This window comes from Tiliqua scincoides, chromosome 3, assembly GCF_035046505.1.
Source record: "Tiliqua scincoides isolate rTilSci1 chromosome 3, rTilSci1.hap2, whole genome shotgun sequence".
Taxonomy (NCBI): Eukaryota; Metazoa; Chordata; class Lepidosauria; order Squamata; family Scincidae; genus Tiliqua; species Tiliqua scincoides.
Window position 1 is genome coordinate 129,742,716 of NC_089823.1, and position 18,466 is coordinate 129,761,181.

Sequence of the window (18,466 nt, forward strand, 5' to 3'; positions counted from 1 at the left end):
ATAAAAATTATTCCCCCAACATTTTTCATCTCATGGCACACTGACAAGGCACTAAAATTGTCAAGGCACACTATCAGGTTTTTGCCAATTGACAAGGCACACCATGTTGCCAGTGAGGGGCTCACAATCCCATTGGCCCTACTAATAAATGATCTTACCCCAAATTCCTGTGGCACACCTGTGGACCACTTGTGGCACACGGGTGTGCCGTGGCACAGTGGTTGAAAATGGCTGGTCTACACGCATACTATATGTAAGACCTCTAAGCAGCCTTGGAGCACAAGATCCGAATTATCAATAATCAATCAATTAACACATGCAATATTACTTTCTAGATTTTTTTTGTCTAGTGGGTCACAATATTGTCATCTTTAAAAGTGAGTCCTGGTGGTAAAAAGTTTGAGAGCATTGGCTAATGCTATTGAATGCTAAGTATTGAACACATGTGGTTTGTACTTCAGCTTAATTTGTGCACAGAGAGACTGATTTAGTATGAATCTCTTTACAGGTAGCCCTTGGTTTGTGATGGTTTGTTTTGTGATGATTCACAACAAGATTTGAAACCAGAAGGCCAAAAATATCTAAAGGGGCTGCTTGCATTTGAAAAGTGCAATTCCAACACTGTGGCTCTACTTTACTTTAGTACAGGGATCTCCAAACTTTTTGGCCAGAGGGCTGCATCAAATGTCTGGCACAGTTTTGAGGGCTGGAAAAAAATTTAAATATAAAATTTATATAAATAAATTAGAGATGGAACTTAGATGTGTGAATAAATGAATGAATGGGCTCATTCATTCAACCTCTGTGGCCCTTAGAACACCCTCCAGATGCAGAGTTCCATAGTTCCATAGAGCATAGTTCCAGTCATGTTGGGCCAAGTGAGCCAAGGGCTTTCAGGGGACAAGAGGCTGGCCGTGGGCCAGATAGAGGCTTGCCACAGGCCGCATCTGGCCCCGGGGCCAGGGTTTGGAGACCCCTGCTTTAGGAGAGAGAGAGAGAGAGAGAGAGAGAGGTACATGCGAACCCATGCAGGTGTTCTCAGCAGGCCTCACTGAATTCAATACTTGACTTACTCTCAAGTACGCATAAAATTGCAGGCTTCACTTGCAAGAAGAAGCTCCTAAACAAATCGCATAACTAAACATCTAGTATACAAAGATCAAAATAAATTCCTGCTTTTTTCATGCCTCCTCCACCAGTATTGCTAGAAGAGGGGGATTCACACACAACTCACCCCACATGCAACAATCCACAGACACCTCTAGGGGAACCTCTTGTTCCTGGTAATGTCTCTGCCCTCCCAGATGGGCGCAAAGCATGCAGGTGTTAAAGGCACAGACAGCAAAACAGTGGGGGGGGGGGGGGAGAGGGAGGGGGAAATGCTGGAACATAACTCCTTGACTTATATAATATAATTAGGTTCCTTTTACACCAGTTTTGTGACAATTCCTTCAGGAATGGAACCTCATTGTAAACTGAAGGCTACCTGTACTGGCCTTTCAAAAAAAATAAAAAATAGACCTATTTCTAGCAAACTTTTCTATTGGCTGTATTGTCAGTGGAGAAATTGGTACAATGCTGTTTTCTTTTCATGCTCTATTTGCATGTGCTCCTTATGGGAAATTAAGTTTCTCTCCAGTTTTCCTGAATTGGCTAAGGGCAATAAAGCTCTTTCTAAAACCCCTCCTTGAAGCCTTGTTGAGAAGGAGGGAGGGAGTTTGTGTACCTTGCACTCTTTGCTGTCATTTTATTGATTGATAGAATTAATTTTCTGTTGTGATCATGCATACTTCCCATTTTTAAATAGCTCACAGCACAGTCCTATGCATACCTACCAAGAAGTAAGTCCAACTGTGTTCAGTGTGGCTTGCTCTAAGGAAAGTGTGTGCAGCATTGCAGCTTCAGTGTGGTTCATACTGGGAACATTAACAAGCAACTCATTGCAGTGGCACACACACATGCACATGTATATACACACAAACATCATCTGTGAACAAATTTCTGCCTGACTCCAACACTGCAACTGGATAGAGTCTTAATCTGAGCGATCCTGCAAATCTTTCCAAGGGAAACCTAATTAGGTGCATCTCTGTGTCACTCAACATCCCATCTACAGTTGTGGCAGTTGTATGCCTATCATAACATGCGTATCTTTCAAAGCCTTCCTTTGGCTACTAGTAAATCTCCTTACACTGCTGTGCTTCCACAATGTATCAACATTTTGGTATGTTGATGGTGGTGATAGTTCAGTGTCCATTACTTGCTCGTAAGAACAAACTCAGAACCTTCAGCGTGGAATGTAGGTCTCCAAATCTACATACTATTTTTGGTTAAAATGATTTCTCACTATTATATCAATGTGATTTTCCCCACAGTCCTTCTGAAAGCACATTCTTCAGCTGCAGATCAAAGCTGAAATCATACAAACAATTTTGCCACCCCTTTGTTTTATATCTCTAAAAGTGACTGGGTCTTCTGTCATGCTTTCTTGAGAGTCTTCTCTCAAGTTGTATCTCAGTTTCAACCATGGGCAGCCCAATCCTATGCCTGTGTTGCAACAGAGGAGTGGAGTTCTGCTTTCAAAAAATGGCTGTCAGTGACATGCAGAGTGCTCTGTTGGCAGCCCTTCTGGGAGTACTGCCACAAGAGGTGGCAACACTCCCTGGCTGTCAATGGAATTGAGTGTGCTTGCCAGAGAAGGTAAAGGGGGGACAGGTGAAACTGAGCAGAGAGGGGGAAGGAACAGGGCAGGGAGGCTGAGGGAGGGAGAGTAACTAGAAGCTGCAAGGCAGCACATGGGTACCACCCAATTACAGTCAGTTCATCATCTTAAGCATCAAAGTCTAAAAAATGCCACACATTTTAGTCAAGGAATTTTAGCATTTCTTTGTTTACATATGAAAGAATCCCAGGAGTTTGCTCTTGGGATTAAAGTAACTTCAGGAGACCACTAGTCTTGGAACACGCTCTTCTGTTCTTTTCTAGTGGCTTTCTGGGTTCCAGGGTGAAGTCTGAAGGTACCTGATGCAGTCGCCTTGCGGAAGCTGAGCAGACCCATGTCTCGCCAGTGCCTAGATAGGTGATCACCTTGAGTTCCATGACAGGGATATATTTGTAAGAAATATACATTGTCTCTGCCTCTCTCTTTCTAATGTTGAAGCAGAGAGATACTCTTCCTTACTTCCAAATAAGCCACTGATTACATGGATCCATTTGTTTTGCACTGGTTACCAGTTTTTATTTTTTGGAGTTTGGTTCAGGTTCAAGACAAGAGTATGTGTTCAGCTCTGAAAATCCCTCACTGAACCATGTTCAGATTGGTTTTTATTTCCTTGTTTCTACCATTGTTAAGTCTAGGAGACTTACTTTTCTGTATGTTTGGTACCCATCAAGTTAGAACAAGTCAAAAACATTGTGAAGTTCATTACGATAGAACATTCCCGTAATACAACTATGGTTTGCAGTTGTAGAGTATGCAGTTGTAGAGCCTATGGCAGGGTACTTTTAACCCTTTCCCAGTAGCAGTTTAGAAAATATTTGATTCACTGTAGAATCATGAGAAAGATTAACTCCAGCTACCACCTACCAGCATTGCTGGGTTTTCTAATGAGAGGGTGTCCTGTAACAGTCTAGCAAATAAAAGGATTGGATAATCTCATATAGTGGAGAATGGAATGAGGCTTTAGACTCAGAACCAGATAGAGACACTTGAGAGCATGGCTAGTTCACTGACTACCCAGCACAATAAAGGGCAAACAGTGACAACCACATTGTTGTTGGCAACCTTCAGTCTCGAAAGACTATGGTATCGCGCTCTGAATGGTGGTTCTGGAACAGCATCTAGTGTGGCTGAAAAGGCCAATTCAGGAGTGACAATCCCTTCCACACTGGGAGCAAGTGCAGTCTGCCCCTGGTCTGTCTCCCTGGCTATGGGCCTTCCTTCTTTGCCTCTTTGCCTCAGACTGTTGGCCAAGTGTCTCTTCAAACTGGGAAAGGCCATGCTGCACAGCCTGCCTCCAAGCGGGCCGTTCAGAGGCCAGGGTTTCCCACCTGTTGCGGTCCACTCCTAAGGCCTTCAGATCCCTCTTGCAGATGTCCTTGTATTGCAGCTGTGGTCTACCTGTAGGGCGCTTTCCTTGCACAAGTTCTCCATAGAGGAGATCCTTTGGGATCCGGCCATCATCCATTCTCACAACATGACCGAGCCAACGCAGGCATCTCTGTTTCAGCAGTGAATACATGCTAGGGATTGTAATAGATAGGAATACATAGGCGATTGTAGTAGATAAGAACAGGTACCTAAAGAAAAAGACATACTGTTTCATTAAAACGGACGAACTGTGTATGTTTTAATTTTTCATATTGATTTGTGACTGCGTGGTTCTTAACGTAAATGTAGTACAAGTGTCTGGTTTTAACTTTGCAAATATTTTCTTACACCAGAATGCTCTGCAGTTATGACCTGACTGATGACAGGATCGTACATCAAAGGCAAAGGCACAGACTTGCCCTATCAGCATTACTCATTGTGCAGCAGATGCTGCTTCCCCCAGGCATCCCTCTTTTCCAGCTTGACATAAATTTAACATGACTGGTAAGTCCCATTTATCACAGGGAGCTGTAAAAATACACCCCAAGCCGCAGTCTTGTCGACTGTCTTTTAAAACGAAACAAGATGAAAAGGTCAAAGCAGTTTGAAACAGCACCACAGGAGTGTATAGCTCTGTGTGGGAAACTTTGGCCTTGAAACAAACAACCAGCTTGCTGCTATGTTCATTAGGTATTCTTCTCCCTGACATCCCGTTAAGAAGTCATGCAAATGTGCAAAGAAGGTAAGAAACGGACTCTACCTTTGGAGCAATGATTTTAATTCCCATCACAAACATTATTGACGCTGTGCAAAAGGCCACAGTTCCATAGGAAAAGAGTGCATGTCTTGCATGCAGAAAACATCTCAGGAATCTGCTCATCCAAGAGAATTTTCCTACTCTCTTTGAAACAGGTTCATGCAAGTTCTGATGAAAATTTTTGGTGCAGATCTGTTATCTTCAGTATGTAGTTTTCCTAGCCTCCCCTATAACCCACTCCTTCTCAAATCAGGAAAGTTACCCATGCATTTAGGCACATGGATTTGTGTGGAGGTAGCATCTCAGTGACCCCTCCAACCCCCACCACACTTTTCCCGATGGTAGAAAGGACCATTAGTCAAAGCATATGCAGCTGAAAATGCACTGGGGCTGCTAGACCAGTGAGTACACTTTCAGGTATAGTGAGGAAGCATGCTGATCAGGCCAGTGCTGCTGCTGTGGTGGTGTCATGCTTCCGGCCCCAGAAATCCTGGATGTCTTGTGCTTTCCTGCAGGACATGGGCTGTGCAGCCTGCATCTGCCTCTGTTAGGCTAGCAAGGCTGAGGGCCAGGGCACAAGTGCTGGCTCAAGGCTGATGAAGGAGGAATCTGGATGATGATGGAGCTTCCTTTTCTAGATCTGTGGCACTGAGCTTGATCTATGAGCCCTTGTTGCATTGGGGAGGTTAGCTGGAACCTAGGCCTAAGCCCTGCAGAGACTCTCATGGTTTATTAGTACATTAGCTTAAAACAAAATAAGAAAAATTGAATGGTTGGGGTAGACCAGAATCATGTTTTAGCTTTGAGAACTTTGTAAAACTTCTGCCTTTAAAATTATTAGGTAAAGTTACTAGGTAAAAATTACTAGGCTCAGTCCTAAACCTAACAAAAATTATTACGTGATACATACATGAAACACCTCAGACTGCAACTTCTGTTTCTCATAAATCATCAAAAGATAGTGATCTTTATTACTTCAAGCATATGATTGGTCTTGGCAACCCTCCTTGCCAGCAATATGTCACAACCAGCCTTGGGTTGGTCACAGCTACTTATACTGTCTCAGATTCTGGTCCTTATACCTGCACTTGCAGCAGGGTGAGCAAGCATCTCCAAGAAGAATTGGATGCTTTCGACATCAAACCTGTACAAGTGCACAAAGTGGTGCATGTGTGACCTGAACTTTTATAACCTGTGGGCATGAATCCTGTTTTCTCTGTGGGATTGATTACAGGGGTTGTGTGGAATCACCTGTATTCCTGCATTTCCTGTTTTTGGAAATAAGGTAGTTCTATGGTCCAATGGACAAGCTCAAAGCCTGTTTACTGATCAGTTGGGGGAAGAAGGAGAAGGTCAGCAATAACAAAAGATAATGGCTACTGTATTTACATGACTCAGCAGCCTCCCTGGAATGCTGAGGCATCACAGAAGGCTCTGAGGTACTGGAAAGGTCCAAAACAGGTGAGATACAGGCAAAAATGGAGAGGGGGGGGGAGGAAGAGATATTTTCTCCACAGGGCATAATAAAACTTTACAAGGTTGTTGCAAGAATATATCAAGATAAAACGTGTGAAGTGCTTTGCACAATTAGATAGTAGTATACAAATGCTAAGTATTATATGTGCATATTCTGAGCTTCCAGGAACACAGATGAATTATAGTCAACTATAGGGCTAAGACAGACATGCCTCGCTATCTATGGGGGTTTCATTCCGGAGCCCCCCGAGGTTAACTGAAACCATATGTATTAGAGAACGCCCTCCCATTCTCTCCTGGGGTTTCCCTGGGTCTTCTAACGCCTTTTAAGGCATTAAAACATCACCTCTGGTTTTGTTTTTTTAAATTTGCTTTTTTTTGTTGCAAGGCTCAGTCCGAGCATGGCAGAGGCCACGGGTGGACACACACGGCCTCTGCTGAGTTCAGAGGACCATCTGGAAGTGAGTGCCAGGGTTGTGCATTGGGTAGGGGGCCGCAGACCTGATCCACAGATAAGTGGATCTGCTGGTACGTGGGCTTCCCTGTACCACTAACAGCCCAATCCTATGGTTTTCCTCACTATAGCATGCAACAGCATCAGAACAGACTGCGCTGTATGCTATGGGGGAGGCTTGGGAGGGGGAAGGGAAAATATTTGCTTGACTGGCAATGGTCTCTTTTGCTGGAACAGGTTCAAGAAGACAAAGGGACATGTTAACTAGCACCAGAGGGGACAGCATGTGCAAGTCACCTGTGCCAGGTGCCAGCCCACCCCTCTTTTGACACATCCCCAGTACCTACCTTGTTCTGCCATGTTATGTCCCACTCTGTCCTGTTACACCCAGTCTGCCAACTCACCTCTGTTTGCAGGCCTTCCTCTTCTTGTTGCCATACACAAGGCCTCTGTGGCCTCTCCAGCAGCAGTGCAGAAGCATGTGTGTGCACTTCTGGATCACCATCAAGTTCATTTGATGCTAAATATTTTTGGTGCTGTATCATGGCAATGTCTAAGAGCCCAATCCTGGGCTCGGCGTGCTGGTGGTATCGCAACGGTGGCCGGTGCTGGGCTACCGCCAGGCGGGCACCCAACCTCTGCCGCTCAGTAGTCACGCTGACTGCTGAACAGTGGAGAGGTAAGCGGGGTCATGGGGGGAGGCGGGGAGGAGGCATTCCAGGGAGGGGGGAGGTGAGCGGAAGGCGGGTGGAGGCGTTATGGGGAAGCGGGAGGTGGGGGGAGGCATGCCGGGGGAGGGAGCAGGGAGGGAGGGAGGCGGGACTGGTGGAGCAACGCTCCACTCGATCCAAAGCCTCCATGTTGGGCTCACCGCCTGACACGAAGGCTTTTGATTCACCACCAACCTTTTGGTTGGCAGTGAACCGAGTAGCCTCATTGCAGGGATACTGTGCGTACCTGGGGGAAGGGGACAAAAGTGCCCTTCCCCCACCCGCAGCTGCCCGAGGTGTGCAGGATGCAGATGCAGCCATTTTTGGCAGTGCAGCAGTCGTGCACCCCGGGCAGCTCAGGATTGGACTGTCAGGGTGCACACAGTATACCTAGAAACAGAAGCTGATGCAGGTTTTTGAGCTGTTGAGGGACCTTGCCACTAATACCTTGGATATATTTTTAATAGAAACATGGGATTAAAATACCAGAAGGTAATATAGAGATCGACAAAAGTGGGAAATCCATTTCCTGTGTCTTCCAGAAAGGCTGGTAACATATAAAAGTAAAGGGGATTGAATGGTCAGTAATTAACTGACTATTGCACACAGGACAGAAGAGGAATCAAGGTTACCAAATCATTTAAAAAGACATGATGGACTGGCATTTTAATCAAATGTAATTTTTAACTGTTTTATGTGATCCATTGAGGTTTGTCCTGCTTTTATCATTTTGTTAATGTTTTATTACGTTTTAAACTCCCCAAGCCTCCTGAATTGTCCTTACTAGGAGAAAGGCAGAGTTTAACTTCTTTAAATATATGAAATAAATACGTACTTTACACATGCTGAAATAAATTTTTATACATTGATATGCAATGGCTGGGGGAAAGGAGTCCCTGACAAGACTATCCGTTTTTGAAAACCTTTCTTCTAGACCAGTGTTTCTCAACATTTGCCCTCCGCTGTACCACTTCACATAGTCCACCTATTTGAAATACCACCGGATGTCATTACCAGTTTCTTCTAGGTTGGAAGGCCAGATGCAACACGACAAACACCAGTAAGAGGCTCAGGGTAGACAGGAGGGCTTTTTCGAGCACAGAAAGGTGTGTGCTGCATGCTATGGTGGAGAAGCCACCTGAAGGCAAATGGAAGGTTAATAAAAAACATTCTTAATTTCATGTAAGCCTACAGGCTGCCAATGGGTCTCCTTGGACATATGCTAGTCATTTTGGTGGTGTACGTTCAAGGAGAGAAAAGGTTTCTCTCTGGGAGGTTTTAAAGATTAAGGCATAAGATCCAGCATTGTGACTTCTTCCCCCTCTCCGCCACCTTAGTTTCTCCCCCAACATGCCATGTAACATCCCCTCTCCCCGCCCCCCCATGCTGATTTGTGCATCAGCGCAATTCTGTTGATGCTGCCCCCCCTTTGTGATAGTGGCTTAAAAACAGCTGCCGCTGGCACAGTCTGCACATTTTCAGAAGCCAATTTACATGCCGTAAATCGCATGATAAGATTGGGCTCTAAGGCTGCAATCCTACATGCTTACATGAGAGTGCATCTCATTGAATTCGCACACAGATGTGTACTGTGAGATCAATACAACTCCTTCATCTAAAATATAATGCATAATTTACTCAGTCTTTAGTTGGATCTTCTTCAGACTCCAGAAGATGCATATAACTCCAGAAGATGCAGACTCCAGAAGACTTCAGACTTCAGAAGATGCATATAACTGATTTTTGTGTAAACTTTACATCTGAATTCTATTCTCGCATTTCAGTTACTTTAGCAAACGATTCAAGCTAATCATTGCCAAGAAATAACACCTAGTTTCCCAACTCCAGGACTGCAATTTGCAATGCAAAATCACATGAAAGGTTAAACCAAGGTTCAATACAAACCTTGTATTGAATTGGCAACTCACTCTTGGTTAAGTGATTGCACTAATGGGCTAGCTGCTGGTGAAAGAGCACAAACTGTTGATTTTGTCAAATTAAACAGGCTGACTGGCAAAAGCATTTTGGGGGGGGGGGAAAGATAACTGTTGCCTGACCTGAACCAACCTGAAAATGGTATCTGCTCCTCTGTAAGCTGTAGAAAGAGCAGAATCAACTCCTTGTGTTGTGGTAATTTGTGCCCACATACTCTACACATAGTTCCCCAGCAAGACTCTCTGCAGCATTTGTCTGTTCCCTGTCCTCAACCTCCCAGGCACTGCTTATGCAACTCAGCTTATGCACAAGTTTTCTAAAAGCTAGCAAAGCTAGAGACTTATTCAGGTCAGCATGCCTTCCTCAACTCCCAACTGTGGTGCTTGAGTGACTAGGCAAGCCTTGTAGGCAGAGGGAGGATGAAGGTTTTACACCTCTCTTTGCCATCAACACACCTATTCCAAAGAAGGCTGTCATAGGCAGCTTTAGGCAACAGAGTGTGAATGTGCTAAAGATACTACATTGCTAGGTAGCTACGATGGATAACTTAACAGTAGTTGCTGCTGGTGAAACGGGCACCTTTGCGTGCCTATGTCCGTGAATCAAACCATTATCAAAAAGTTGTGACTCAGTGGTAATTTATCCCAAATTGCCCAAGGCTGGCTGTACCTTCAGTGGTCTTTGCCAGTGTGATGTTCTATGTAGTCAAGCAACCAGGTCACTCACGCTAGCTGGTATGGTTCTCACATGCTGCAAGTGTATTGTTACTGTAATTTCATTGTGGGTTATTCAATGAGCTGATATTAATCATCAGATTCCCTTTATATTCCAAGCTCTTTGAAGAACATTTCAGATCCAGAAGAATGGCAAGTGCATAAGTACTTGCAGCTGTAGCGCCTTGGCAAGAAAATGTGGTTGTGCTGGCAGAGTAATAGATCTCTTGTACTATTCCATCTTAGCTATCAGAATATATGTCAACCTGACCAGAACAGACAAACCCGCTTCAAAAGCCTTAGCAATTCCATTTGGCTTTGGAACTGGTGCTGCTGCTGTCAGGAAGAGGCAGTTATGGGTGAGGTGCCCACAAGGTAGCTGCTTACTGTCTTTCAGCACATCCCTGCAAAAAACAGGTTCTAACCATCAGTACATCCAGCTTTCTGCACAGTGTTGCTACTCATGTAACTACTACGGATAAGGAAAACTGGAAGTGCCCTTCCAACGCTTCCGGGGGCCTTTCTGGAACCTGTAGAGGCTGTGCACCTTCCGGATGTGACTGGAATGGGAAGTCCTCAGCCGTGGGTTCAAAACCCACAGGGTGGGGGTGGGGTGAAATCTGTGGGCCCTGAATCAGCTGATAAAGAGGACTTGCTGTAGTTTTTCATTAGCTCCCTAATAATAATAATAATACAGGTATTTATATACCGCCTTTCTTGGTCTTTATTCAAGACTTTATTCAAGGCGGTTTACATAGGCAGGCTTATTTAAATCCCCGTAGGGATTTTTACAAATGAAAGAAGGTTCTTTCTTTCAAGAACCACAACAGTCCAGCTGTTTCTGTCTGATCTGGTTTCACATTCTGGCCTCCATCCTCCCACGCTCAGAGCAGATGGAATAGCTCGGCTTCAGCTTGTCAGCTGCTTCAAGGTCGCACGGTGCCGGTGGCCTCAAACTGGCGACCTTGTGGATGTTATCTTCAGGCAAATGGAGGCTCTACCCTCTAGACCAGACCTCCTGCCTTATTTGACCAGACCTTACTTGAAGACAGAACTTGATTTGGGATACAAACTATTTTTAACAGTGATTTGGATTTGCTTCAAGTCTGATCACCAACCAGTGTGAATGGCTTGAGGCATGAAAGAAACCAGTTGCAAGGAAGGCCTTTCAGTTTTGGTTAGGTGAAATCACTCAATTCCATACAGCTGTGTGGACTCATTAATTAGGTGATTTTCTGTCCAAGTCTTTGAATCCTAATAGTTATCTCCACAGTGCGCACATTGTATCCTGGATGTTATACTGTATATTAATTACATCAGAGTGGTTGCGTAGAGAGACATTCTAACTTTGTTTCCAGAAGTCATTAGTGCTGATGGAGGATAAAGTAGCAGCTTCCTATGAACACCCAACGTGAACTTTTGACTACCCATGACCCCTACAGCCATGTGGGGTGTGCTTGATGGTGGGCGGGTATGGAACAGTCTGCTGCATACTACAGACAACCATCAGCTACCCTCTGGTAAGTATGTTGATAACTATGCAGCAGGCATGTTAACAGGGTGAGAGGGTGAATAGCAAATCAGTAGGCATGAGGTGGTGTCCATAGGGGGTAATTTGAAGATGTAAAGGCAGCTGTAGGTGGATGTGGGATGTATTTTTCAAGGGGTTAAATAAGTGTATGAAGGAGTAAGTCTGGAAGTGGTGAGAGATGAATTTGGAAGGGAAGATTCCATGCACTGGATGAGTCGGTAATAAGGTATGTGGAGGGTGGTGGAGCTTGTGTTTCCCTTTTGTAAGTGGTGTGGCATGATTTTTTTTCTTTTTGCCTTTTCAGTTGCAAAAAAAGAATAGCAAGGCTTCGGATGTGGGAGACCATGGCCAAGGTAAGTGTGGGTAAATGACAATGTACAATGTGCTGGGGTGACTCAGCTGTTCTATTTGGTCTCCACTGAGATTCAAAGTAGTAGAAAACATTAGAAGAACATAAGGCCAAAGGCAGGGTAAGCATTGCTCACCTCCTCCTCCTCTTATTATGGTTCCCCTACTTTGTTCACACTTATAGCATTCTATGAGACTTGGGGTCCAATTCTATCCAACTTTCCAGCACTGGTGAAAGCACAATGCATCCCTAAGGCAAGGGAGCGAATGTAAGGGAACCTTGAGACGGCCTCCCTCACTGCACGACGCAGTGCACACCCCACTGGCATAGCTGCATCAGCACTGGAAAGTTGAATAAGATCGGGCTGTTGGATGACTAGCTTTGCGGATGGAGGAAGAATTAGAAGTCAATACTCCAACTCTGCTCTCCTCTGTTGCAGCAGCAGTCAGAGCAAGACCAGCAGAACTACCACTACCTGGCTTGCTCCACAATTCTTCCTGATTGACCAGGAACATGCTTTTAGTTCTGCTTCGGCAGGTGCAACCAGACTTTCTAAAGGGGGGTAAAAGGAGCAGACTCTCTAAAGCAGTGTTTCTCAAACTGTGGGTTGGGACCCTCTAGGTCAGGGGTGTCAAACACGTTTCTTACCAAGGGCCAAATACCATTCGTGATGCCTGCTGAGGGCCAAAGGTGATGTCATTAGGCAAGAAGTGATGTCATTAAACAGGTCATAACCGAAAATAAGCACTTTTTCTCATTTAGGAGCTCATTCACTGCAAATGACAGAAGAGAAAATACACAAATCTTGATCATATTTCAAGATATGAGAGAGCCCAGTTGTCTTGTGGGCTGCCCTTACAGCAGTAACACCTCAGCACTGCTCAACAGCTGAGAGTCTGAGGGCCGGATAAATAGCTTCCGCGGGCCGCATCCAGCCCCCGGGGCCTTATGTTTCACACCCCTGCTCTAGGTGGGTCATGAGCCAATTTCAGGTGGGTCCCCATTCATTTCAATATTTTATTTTTAACAGATTGGACTTGATGGTATGTGATTGCATTTGGGGTAATGTTACAGACCTGTACTTTTAACAAGCTACTATGTATATTCTTTTAATATTGATAGTAAGTGGGACGTACTCCTGGGTAAGTGTGGGTAGGATTGCCAAAAATCTTCCTGCTTTATGATGTCACTTCTGGTCATGACACCACTTCTGGTGGGTGCTGACAGATTCTCATTCTAAAACGTGCTAAATGTGTGGGAACCACTGCTCTAAAGGGTGGGAATCCCAAGCAAAATCCTTAAAAAAAAAAAAAAAGCAACAAGTGAACAAGTTGTTGAATGCATGCAAGACAGTGCTGAATGAAAGCAGCTCAATGTTGCTTTGTGGTCACTGGGAACGATTTATAGATGATGCTCTAAAGCAGGGGTCTCCAAACCCCAGCTTGGGGGCCAGATGTGGCCCGCGGTAAGCCTCTATCTGTCCCGCGGCCAGCCTCTGATCCCCTGAGAGCCTCTGGCCCAGTTGACGTGCTTGTGGGGTGGGGGAATGGGGGTCTGTTTAAGGGTGTGCTTTGGGCTGTGTTGGTGTTTGGAGAAATTCTGGACGTTTGAGCCCATTTATTCATTCATCTAAGTTCCATCGCTAACGTATTTATTTAAATTTTATATTTAATTTTTTTCCGGCCCTCGATACTGTGCCAGATGTTTGATGTGGCCCTTCGACCAAAAAGTTTAGAGACCCCTGCTCTAAAGTGTGAGTCAAGTGGGTTAAAAAAGCATCAACAGCATGTGGGGTGGGAATTCCCACACTAATGCATTTGGTGCCTAGTGCAAAGACAACAATATTGTGGTGTCTTTTTTTTTTCTTCCTGCAGAACCAGCAGCTTTAAGGGAAGAAACAAGGCACCACCCCATGCTTGTGGAACCAGGCAAACCTGTGCACCTCAACCTGGTTGCAGAAAATATGCAGGACATTTTTTTAAAAATGCTTCACCCCCAAGGAATAGTGTTTTTTGTTTTTGTTTTTTGAACAAAAAAAATGCGAATTTGTACAATTTACATTTCAAATACTTTTTCAGATTAATAATTTTTCTGTGTTCTTCCAAGTTATTCTTCTAACTATATATTTCTTTATGTATTAAAAATAAATGATGTGTATATTTTTACAATTTAAAAGATTGTGTGCATTTTTTCTTACCAGTTTGGGTTTTGCCAGTGTGCTAACCCTTGCTCCATCATCACTGGCACCATCAATTTCTATTTGAATCACAACTGATGGGGTACCAACAGTGCTTGCAACAGATGCTTTGAAAATCAAACTGCTTGTGCATTCCTGAGAGGAAAGAAGCACAATTGTGTTCCTCAGGAACTGTTTCTGAATTTAAGTTTTGCCTCATGGCAGTACTATATCTTTAGCAATATGATCCTGCAGTGCTGACTCTTGTGCCAAACCAATGATCCTCCTGCTGTATACACCTGTTGCTTTAAAGCCTTCTTCAATAAAAAGCCAGTGTCCCTCCTTTCCTTTATGCTTAGTGGTTTCTGCGTGTGCGTGTGTGTGTGTGTGTGTCTCAAGGAGTAAGAGATCAATGGCTTAACATTCAAATATGGGAGATTTTATACCTATTACTTAGCTTTTTACAAAGATGTTGAGGACCTGAATAAGTTGATTTCTTTGATAACCTCTGGGATATGCAGAATCTCTTGATCAAAATGAATTTCTTGCCTAGATTTATGCTTCTTTTACAGTCCTTGCTTACTGAAATATTACAAGCTAAATTGAAAGAATAGGATGACATGGTACTAGCACCCAAGTATTGTCAGGCACAAAATTCAAAGTTAGGGAAGGGAATTTAATTCTTCCTTCAGTTATAATATAGTGTTACTTCTGACATGTGCATCTGCTACAATGGAAAGCAATTTTAAAAATACACTTGAAAGCCCCACTGAAATATGCATTTACAGTCATTAGATAGAGAGGCAGCCCAATTCTGTCCAGGACCTACAGTGACAGATTTTGCAATCTGTCAGTGTAAGTACTGGAAAAATGGTACAAAAGTTGTTCTGTATGCCATGGCCACCAGGGCAATTGGCCAGAGGCTGCATATGGCTGATATCAAACCATGGGCAGCCTAATCTTGAGCTGCCCAGAGTGTGGGACTGCCGCAGTGCCAAAAATGGCTGCCGCAGTATCCTGCGTGCAACCAAGCAGCCCGCAGCGGCTCCTTGGGGGAAGGGAATTCAAATCAAATCAAAAACCTTTATTGGCATAAACAATAAAACCAAGGTCTTAAACAGAAAATTATCCGTGTACATTAAACTCAACTTCTTGAGACAATTCTTGTATAAATACAGTAAAAGTACTTTGCCATGTTGGTTGTTAAAATCTCATTCCTGCCGTTTAGTAACTGTCTAACAGTGTCAATTTCAGTACTGTTAAATGACTTTTAAAAAGGTATAAATAGTGGCTCTGTAAATCAGAGTAACAATCAGTAAAATATGAGGAAGTGTCTCAAAACCTGAACCACGACAACATACTTTAGATTGTTGAGCATTGAACCTGGCTTTCATCTCATTTGAGGGGAAAGCATTGAATCTGGCTAGGAAAAACACTCTGCATTCCTGTGGTTTTGTTAGAAAATTGAAATAGTTAATACCAAAATCAGCTGCCCAAGATAGTCCAAAATAAAGCAGGAACAGGTTTTTTTTTGGCCTCGGTTAAAAGCTCTTGTTTTTCAATGTCCCTTAGCCAGGTACGTAAGGTCTTAAACGCAGTCGCCCATGGCATTGTACCTAGCAAATCGAAGAAAAGCCCTAGAGATTGGACTTGCTTGCTTAGTAAGGCCAGTCCTGGAGAACAGAAGGAATCTTCTAAAATACTTTTCAGTAGGGGTCCTTAGCTATAGCAGAGCCAATTCTAAACCAATGTTTGAAAAAGCGAAGCCAAGCTAAAGCCTCCACTTTATTTTGGGGGAAGGGAAGTAACCCTGCTGCTGCAGAATTGGAGTCCTGTGTCATACTGTGCGGTCCAACACGGAGCTCAGAATCCAGTGCAGCCGAACTCAACTGGTGCCGCTCTCCTCCATCCCCCTGCCACGCCTCCTCCCTGCCTTCTGCCTGTCCCCGGCCCACATCTCCCAGCCCCAAAATGCCTCCTCCCTGCCTCCTCCTATACCCACACTCACCTCTCTGCCGCCAGGCAGTCCGGACAACCACCTGGCGGCATAATGCAGGCTCGTGCTGGGCTAGCTCCAGTGCTGGGTCTGCGGTAAGGGCTTGCAAATGTGCCTTGTGGCATGCTTGCAACATTGTGCACTGGTAGTGAGCCAGCGCACATAGGTCTTGATCAAGCCCTCAACCTCCTCCATCCCATGCTGCCACTGGTAAGTTGGGGTTGGGGCAGAACGGGAGGATCATGGGCAGTTTGGGGCATGGAACAGGCCAAACTAGGTGCAGGAGGGGGAGGAGCATGGCAGCAGCAGAACATGCCAAGATCCTATCTAGTGGTGATTGTGGCTCCGGGGCCACGACCACAAGCTGCTGCCCCCCCCCACTAGCAGGGCTGCCACCCGTCTCACTGACATACTGCTGCCCCCCTCTAGTACCACTCCCTGCCTCCTTTCCGGAGGCCCGGAGAAGCTACACATGGCCTCCCCAACCCTCTGGTCATTTTAAAGCCCTTGGAGGACTGAAAAACATCACTTCTGGTTTCACGGAGGAAAGTGGAAGTGACACTTTTTATGCCCTTAAAAGGCCTTCTGAAGGCCAGGGAGGCGTTCCCCAGCCCTCAGAAGGCCTTTTAAGGGCAAAAAAATGCCCTTTTCTACTTTTCTCTTCCAGGTATCTGGACACCTCCACCACAGCATGCTGTGTGTGCTTTGTCAGTGGTGATGTGTGCAATGGGCTTATGGGAGATAGGATTGGGTTGAAAGTGAAATATTTTGCCCGTCAAGGATACTCAACAAAATGGAATCCATTTGCGACTGCATTGTCCTCTTATCTCAACTTTGGTTGTTGAATTCAAAATATTTCAATAGATAATGTTACTGAAAAATAGGTGATTTTTCAAAATGAGTTAGAACTCAGATAATCAAGTATTATTAGACTGGAAGTGAAACAGGGTAATCCAAAAATAAAATAGTGTTTTCTAAAGACTTGGGAAACTTCCTTAATGCAGAGATGTTAAATTAAATTAAAATGACTTAAAAACAAACAAGCCAAGAATGGCCCTGGGAGCTTCAAGGGCTTGTGAAAGTACTAGAATAATTCATCTGTTGCCTGGAGGAGAAACTTATGGGTTCATATTGGATTCCTTTTTGTTAGAAGGCGTGACAAGCTCTTGCCTAATCACAGACACATTAAAATCCTGATTTCTCCATTTTTATATGGGTTCCTCTCACATCTGTCTTGGGAAAGAAAGAAAAAAGGAGGGGCCTAATGGAATTGGAAGGGAGTACCAACAGGCAGTCCAATCCTAACCTGCGCTGCCACAATTGGGCCACATGGACCTCACTGTATCCAGCACATGTTAGGAGGTAGCTGAAGATCTCCTTGGAGTAAGGCCCAGGAAAGGGGTGGGATCAATTGAGACCTTCATGTTGGCTTCAAAAGCCTGACATGGGACTTCTTGAGTCTGTGCCAGTGATTTAGTTGGTGCAGACTTGAGAAGCTCCATTCAGCATGCTGGGGCTTTACTCGGGGTAAGGGGACGAAAATCATGGTTGGAAAAGCACTGGGAGCTAGTGATATGGTACTGGAAAAGAGATTAACTTCTTTGGTTAAATGAAGAAAGAGTAAGAGCTGGCCTATTTGTTTAAAAATCTACAGTTTGTTTTCTTTATGCCTAATAAAGATTTTGTTGACTGTTGACTGACTGATAGTTTGCTTTCACTTTTTGGAGTACTTCATCCGAATATAGTTGTAAATTTGGAACTGGAGTTTTTGGTTTAATATGAATTGTGCATTGGAGTAGATGTCTATATTAGGAATGAAAGGTTTGATTTTGATTTATTTCAGTTGTATTTATAAAGTGTAGCATTGCTCAGTTTTTAAAAAACTGAACTTCATTTTGGCTAAGGTTATCAGTGCTTTCTTCAGGCCAGCCTTAAATATGACATTGGTGGAAGCACAACCCACATGGCGTTGCACTTGGCCGATGTCGCATGTAAACATTATGCCGTGATGTCTGCAATCTTAGCATGCCAGCAGGCTGCCCACTACAGATCCTTGGCATGCTAACACTGCATGCACAGCAGAAGCAATTCTGTTTAAATGAGATGCTGGATGCATGCGGAGTTGCAAGGGTAAGTTCTGCTTTATCGATGCACATAACTTTTAATTGAACTTTTAACTTAAGTGACCTCTACGGTCATTTGGCCTCTGCTTAAAAGAAATATCTGTACCCATTGTCCAGCTAATTTTGCTCTCATTTTGGAGGACTGTTGCCAAATTG

At 44.2% G+C, this 18,466-nt stretch overlaps 1 protein-coding gene and 1 long non-coding RNA gene across 2 annotated transcripts in view; both read left to right on the forward strand.

Annotated features, from left to right (window-relative positions):
- Positions 1 to 18,466, forward strand: part of NAT8L (N-acetyltransferase 8 like) — a 44,679-nt gene that overhangs the window by 21,115 nt on the left and 5,098 nt on the right. The window lies entirely within an intron of this gene.
- Positions 11,382 to 14,288, forward strand: LOC136645533 (uncharacterized). The gene is made up of 3 exons (XR_010794141.1): positions 11,382 to 11,655; positions 11,971 to 12,019; positions 13,890 to 14,288. It is a non-coding gene; the product is annotated as an uncharacterized lncRNA (long non-coding RNA).